Below are 7,500 nucleotides of genomic sequence, written 5' to 3' on the forward strand. Positions count from 1 at the left end.
ATGTGTATGTTTGTTCTTTGTGTTTCTTTCTGATTCACCCACTGATCCCTCATACACCTCCAGTTCACCTTTTGTGCATCCAACACAGTCTCCCCTTTGCGGATTATTACATTACCCGTCCCCCCCACACCCATATTCCACACACTCCATCCATCCCTTCTCTGATTGATGGCCCATGGCACGGTCAAGGGAACACATTGCATACACTACATACCTCTGGTACCTGTATGGTTGTGAGGACTACTCTAGCATTTTTCACCTTCCACATGCTGTACATCACGCACATAGGTACACGCAAATACTTATCTTTCATGACATGGTAAGTAGACCCGGGTAATACCCGTTCATCTTTGACACATCCTGACAAGGACGGCTTGGACCGCAAATGGGAAGATTTTGGCCGAATGCTCTGACCATTGGTAGGGTTGCCACCTTTTCATATGGCCAGGATGGGATATATTCCAGACACACATCAGATTTTACAGGCCAACACATACCCACAGTCAGTACAATGGATAGTACTTTTGTTTTATGCCTAAATGTAAGCTTATTGTTGTAGCAGTTTAGATGCTTCTTCTGTTTTGTTTACTTGCTTATTCTATTTCTTGTAACATGTAGGTATGTTACATACAGAAATAACTATTGTATATGACTATTACATGAGATGTGGGGCATAATTATGTCATACGGTCACAGGATATTTTACATTTATAATGGTTTTGGTATGGACACAACTGCCCAGATGGGTACCGTCCCTCACAATGTGGGATAGGTGGTAACCCTGACCATTGGCCTAAACTTAGCTATTGGCAGTGCGCTAACATGATGCGTTTCGCTTCCACTTGGTATAACTATCAACGCTGCATTAGAATACGAGCACCCCAGCAATACCAGGCTACAACTCTTACCACACTTTTCGGCCACCAAACCAGAACTGAAACACTAATGGTGGCAGAATGTCCATATTCACAAAGGATATTCACAACACCAGGCTAGTTGCCCAACACAATGCATCTGAAATTCTCCAGGTGCAACAAACACTAGGTAAGACTGCAATCCAAATTTTAGCTTGCTACAGATCCCCCACCATGACCCAAGATTCTCACTACACCTTTCTAAACACACTGGAAAATATTAAGATGCAACCAAACACCCTAATACTGGGTGATTTCAACTACCCTGCCATTAACTGGGAAAACTACTCGTGTACCTTTGCCCAACGGTTCTTGGAATTCATAAATTCCAATGCCCTGTTTCAACTAATTCTTAGTCCCACCAGGGGCTCCAATATCCTAGACATGGTCATTACCAACATGGGAAATCGATGCGCCACACCTATGGTCGCCCCCTCATTGGTCAGGTTTGACCATAAGCTAATCACCCTTGACATCCACATCCCACCCCCAACCCTCGGTAAGGAAACCTCCGTAAAAAACTTCTCCAAAGCCAACTTCATGCAATTCAAGTCAGAAGTGACAAACGTCATGACACCCATGCAGATGGGAACTGAAAGTTTGACTGCTGAATCCTACACTAAGGCACTGTACAAGCACATCCCCTCGTGCATGAATCGTGCCATCCCCAATAGAACCAAGACGCTCTCCTCCAAAAAAAAGAAGCCAATCTGGTGGTCCCTTGCCATAAACAAACTTTACAACAAAAGGAAGAAACTGTTGCAGAAAAGAGGAAAATTCCAGGATGCAAAAAACTCCCTTATCAGCCTCAGTAAGAAGCTGAGATCCCTCATAAAATCCTCCAAAGCTAGTAATAAAAATAAAATTGCCAAAAATTCCAAAGACAACCACAAGGCATTCTATAGCTTTGTCAAGAATCTAAATGGCAATGCTCAGATCTGCTCTGATCTACAACAGAATGGCATTAAATATACTGATCCCAAGGATATTGCCAATATCAATCAGATCAATTCAGTGCAAACCTCCCCTCCCCTCTCACCCCCTAAAGGGCCCATCTCAATACCAAAAGATTGCCAAATTCCAGTAATAACGACCACACAGGTATAAAGCACACTCTCCAAAGCTAAGAATACAGCATCCATGGGACCAGACGACTACATGAACTACAAAATGAACTGGCATCTCACCTAATTTTCATGTTTAATCATAGCCTCACCTCAGGCTTTGTGCCCACTGAGTGGTGCACAGCTACAGTTATCCCACTCCACAAGGGGGGATCCACCTTAGATCTCGGGAACTACCGCCCCATCAATCTGATGAGCCTGATCTGCAAGGCCATGGAACATATTATCATGGAACTTATAAACAAAGACATTGGCAACCTTAAAACACTAGACCCCTTGTAGTTTGGGTTTGTGAAGGACCAATCTTTTCTCCTGAACCTGAATGACTTCTTTGAATCAGTCTCCAGAGTTGTGGACAAGGGTAAGGTGGTCCAACAGCCTATCTGGACCTCACTAAGGCCTTCAGCACCATCCCCCACTTTGGAATCATAGATAAACTTTCTAAGCTTGGTATTAATCCCTACATCACTCGATGGGTTGCCAACTGGTTTACTGACAGAACGCACTAAACACTGTAAAAGTAGCCAACTCTAAATCCAGCTCCAGACAAGTGACAAGTGGAGTACCTCAGGGTTCAGTCCTGGGACCACTCTTGTTTGGCATCTACTTCACTGAAGTACAGGCCAACACTAAGGGACTCTGGCTAACAAAGTTCGCAGATGACTGCAAACTGGGAGCCATTATTGAATCCTCAAATGATGTGGATATTCTACAAAAGGGCCTTACAGAAACAGATGCTTGGTGCCAGAGCCATGAGCTCAAGCTCAATGCCAAGAAATGTATAGTTATCCCCTTTGGAAAAAACATGTACCCATGAATTACCACATAGGTGGCGGTACACTAAACACCGAAAGTGTGATAAGAGACTTAGGGACACAGGTGGACAGTGGTTTCACCTTCGATGACCACATCGCCACAACAGTCAGGAAATCCTTCTATGTGGCACACCTCATCACTAAGGGCTTTTCATCCAGAAAAAAGGAGGTCATTGTCCCACTGTACTCATCCCTCATTAGACCCATTATAGAATACAATGCCCCTTTTGGTATGTACCTCTCAAGACAACAAGTAGAAATACCTGACTAAAAGAATCACAGGCCTAAAGCAGATGCCCTATGCTGAATGCCTTAAAAAACTCCAGCTATATTCTGTTGCACACCATCTACTCAGAGGCGATCTCTGCTTAACATACAAAGCCATGTCAAACCCAGAGCTGTTGGACATGCTACACTTAAAGAAATCCCAATCCCTCAGAGACACATGCTCCAGGGATCTAAACCTTGTCATCATAATGAACAAAACATGTTGGAGGGATAGGTTCCTGACCCAGAGACTCCCCAGACTCTGGAAAAGACTGCCCACACAAGTCAAGAAGAGCACCTCTTTGGCCGTCTTCAAAAGGAACCTTGATGATTGGATGGGAGATAGGAAATTCTCCCTGGGGATCACATCAGTTGCAGTGCTAGACAGGGATCCAGGGAAGTAGATACTGTGGGAAGAAATAGCATGGAATTGTTATGGCTAGGCTTGTATAGGCCCTAGAGTAAGTAGCCTAGTACCAACCTATGAACCTATGGAATGCTTGTATGTCTGCAGTAGCACTTGACAATAAATGGGCAAAAAGGTGTACAGAGCCTCCTATTTATTATGTCCCCACTGGTGATGGTCATATGCACACACATTTGTGGTCTGCAGGTGCTCATCCTTTTCCTAAATGGGAAATGACTGTGAATATGATTTTTACTAAAACTGCACTATTGGCATGTAGCAACACAGTATGCCATTTATTCTGTTACAGCCTTAAAGCTACACACAAAGAAGCATTTAGCTTTTATACCTACCATATTGCAGAAAACATACAGATAACACTATGGCATCAGGAGCATTTGGAGTCTGCTAGGATATATGTATTAGGTTACATTACAGATGTATATTGGAATTCCTTAACATAGAGTATTTCTGATTCCCATTGCAAGTCCATTGTATTTCATTTCCCCAATGGGATGGCAACTCGCTTAGTACAGACAGATAGATGTACTGTGCCCCTAAGACAACACACCGAGGACAGACCTGGCTTGAAGATTTAGATAGCATTGGAGGATAGCAGACACCCTGCAATGCTATCCAACTTCTTCTAGAAGCTGGCCATGTGTGTTCATATTTGTTTTGATTAACATAGTCAACTAATATTTGAATATATTTATTTGATATGAAGTAGCTAACCCAAGTCAAAGTTTGGTAAGTTAACATCTCATTCAGAAGTTTTGATCTCCATAACAACTGCATATATGATTTTTATAGCCTGGAATATAGTCAAGAAATTCTCATCCTCTGTAGGAGTCAGACACAGTCTACTCTAGATTCCAAACATTTTAAATCCAGTCCTACGATGTTAGTTGTTTTATGAGGTATTTTTAATCCTTAGTTGCTTTCCTGGCTTCTGTCTTGTGTATGTTGGTATAGAAAGACTAAGACACTTTCAGCTATTACATCAGACTTGCAGTAGTGAAAGGAAGTTTGCAGTGTGATATGTAATATGCATTTTGGATATAAATATCAGGTTTCAATGAGGGTATAGATGCCACTGCCCTCCAATTATATGGAAGTTTATATGTCACCCAGTTTGATTTTTGAAACTTCTGGCACTTAAAAAAAATCTACATTCACCCCAGATTTATTTCATCTATTTCTTAAGCTAAACTGTATTAAAAATAAAATAAAATGGAAGAAAGAAAGAAAGAAAGGGAGAGTAGGGGATGGGGAAACATCCTCCTTATTATTTGTAATCCCTGGCAGTTACATGAAGGGTGTTAGGTATAAAGCACTCTGGGTGGTTCCACATTTCAATCCAGGCTGTTATGCACTGAATGGTTGATTTAAGACACCGTAAGTTTAGTTGCTGACTGAACACAAGCAATTTTTCATGATAGTCTGGTGCCACAAGAAATCATGGAAGGAATTTGTTAGGCATACATATATTTCCTGTGCTTGTTTGGATGTTTCGTAATCACTCCATATACTGCTTCATACACAGGAGAGTAAACATTCTTTGTATATTCATTTCAATATGCATGGCAATAGTCATTACTATGTTAATTCTTTATAAACTTGTTGATATAGCCTTATTTTTTTTCTTTCTCAGGTAGACAGGACTTTGTCAGAGTCTACTTATAATTTCATTGATCTATGTAGGTGCTTTATACATCACTGAATCACTGATTTCTGGGATGTGTTGGGGGTTCTCAGGATGAGATCTTCATCATGCCCTTTTGAGACAGGCTTACTTCCATTTTATTTTCACAAGTTTTATTATTACGGATTCTCCCAGCTGACATGGAAAGGTTATTAAGAACCACTCCATCTGGAGGGGAAGTTTTGTGTGTGTGTGTGTGTGTGTGTGTGTGATGTGTGCATGAGTATGTGTATGTTTGTGCGCTCATGTTCAAATGTGAGTATGTGTATGTGTGCACATGCTCACACGTTTGTGAATAAATGTGTGTGTGCCTGTGCATGTGTGTATGCATGTGCATGTGTATTTGCATCTGTGTATCTACTGACAGGGTGGGACTGATTAGATCATTACCATTATCACTTCCTATTTCTCCTTTATACATGAAGTTGGGTTGTCATGTCAACTATCTTCATCTCTCCTGATTCATCACCACTCATCTACCTTCTTTGACTGTCATGCCAACCTCTGTCATCTGTTGCATTTGTTTCGTGCATGGGATGTCTTTTCTTGTGCAATCCCTTCTCTTGCCTTCTACTTGTCTCTCCTCAATCTGGTTCACAAAATCATCTTCTGCTTTCCTGCATGTGTATCCAAACCACCATAATCTGTTCTCCTTGACCTTCTCTATATCTGTTCTCCTTGACCTTCTCTATATCTGTTCTCCTTGACCTTCTCTACATTTGTTCTCCTTGACCTTCTCTACATCTGTTCTTCTTGGTCTTCTCTACATCTGTTCTCATTGACCTTCCCTACATCTGTTCAACTTCACCTTCTCTACATCTGTTCTCTTTGGCCTTCTCTACATCTATTCTCCTTGACCTTCTCTACATCTGTTCTCATTGACCTTCTCTACTTTGGCCTTCTCTACATCTGTTCTCCTTGACCTTCTCTATATCTGTTCTCCTTGGCCTTCTCTACATCTGTTCTCCTTGACCTTCTCTACATCTGTTCTCCTTAGCCTTCTCTACATCTGAGGCTACTCTGGGTTCTGTCTTCTATACATCTGAGACTACTCTGGCTTCTGTTCTGATATTTCCATTTCTTCCTCTTTCCCACAGTGCATTTCCTACTTTACATTCTAGGTACTTTATCTCCATCACCTTCTCCTTTCTCTGTTGCTTTATCTTCACTGCTCAGGTGTTTGTGCCATATAGAAGTGTTGTTGACACTACAGATTTTTAATCCCTCAGTTGTTTACTATTCTGTTACAGAATACCCCTGACAAGTTTTGCCAGTTTGGTACATCATATCTGATTCATGTTTTAGCCTTATCATTCATACTTCTCTTCTCCTCAGCTACACCTCCCAGACATTTGAAGCTGTTAGTCTTCCAGTATTTTCCCTTCTATCTCAATGTTCAGCTTCTTCTGATTCCTCCATTTGCTGCCATGACTACTATCTTGACTTTACTCATCTTCTTGCCATGTACATTTAGTTCTACGTTCCAGTTGTTTATCATTTACTGGATTTCCTGTTCAGAATCTGCGTGTATTGGTAGAATGTCTGAATAAAGCAACCTCTTTAACTGTCTCCTCTGGCCTGTTTTCTAAAGTAGCCTATCACAAATATGAACAGGAGTGCCTTCCAAATGAACCCCGATGAATGCACACCCATTCTCACTGGGAACCCTTTTGTGAGCTAGACACTGTTATTATGTTATGTGAACTCAGGTAGGAACTTGTAGCACCATTAGGTGCCCTATTCAACCAAAGCCTGAGTACTGGCTTCATCTCAGCTGAGTGGAGGACAGCCACTGTCATCCCTTTACACAAAGGTGGAGCATCCACCGATGAGGCAAATTATAGACCCATCAGCTTAACTAGCCTTATCTGCAAGGCCATGGAATGGATTATCATGGACCTCATTAACAAGGACATTGGCAAGCTCCAAACACTCAATCCCACACAGTTTGGCTTCATCATGGGGTGGTAATGTCTGTTAAATTTGGTCAACTTCTTTGAGACAGTCAACAAAGCCATGGATGAGAGGAAGATGGTGCACACCGCCTACCTTGACCTGGCCAAAGCCTTTGACACAATTCCCCACACGGAATTAATAGATAACCTCTCTCAACTAGGCATAAATTTGTATGTTACCAGATGGGTAGCAAACTGGCTCACTGATAAAATTCACCTAGTCAAAATAGAGGAAGCCACCTCAAGCAGTAGATGTGTAACAAGTGGCATACCTCAGGGTTTGGTCTTGGGGCTCTGTTATTTGCGATATACTT

Source organism: Protopterus annectens, chromosome 3.part1 (genome assembly GCF_019279795.1).
Source record: "Protopterus annectens isolate FY-2018-M chromosome 3.part1, PAN1.0, whole genome shotgun sequence".
NCBI lineage: Eukaryota > Metazoa > Chordata > Ceratodontiformes > Protopteridae > Protopterus > Protopterus annectens.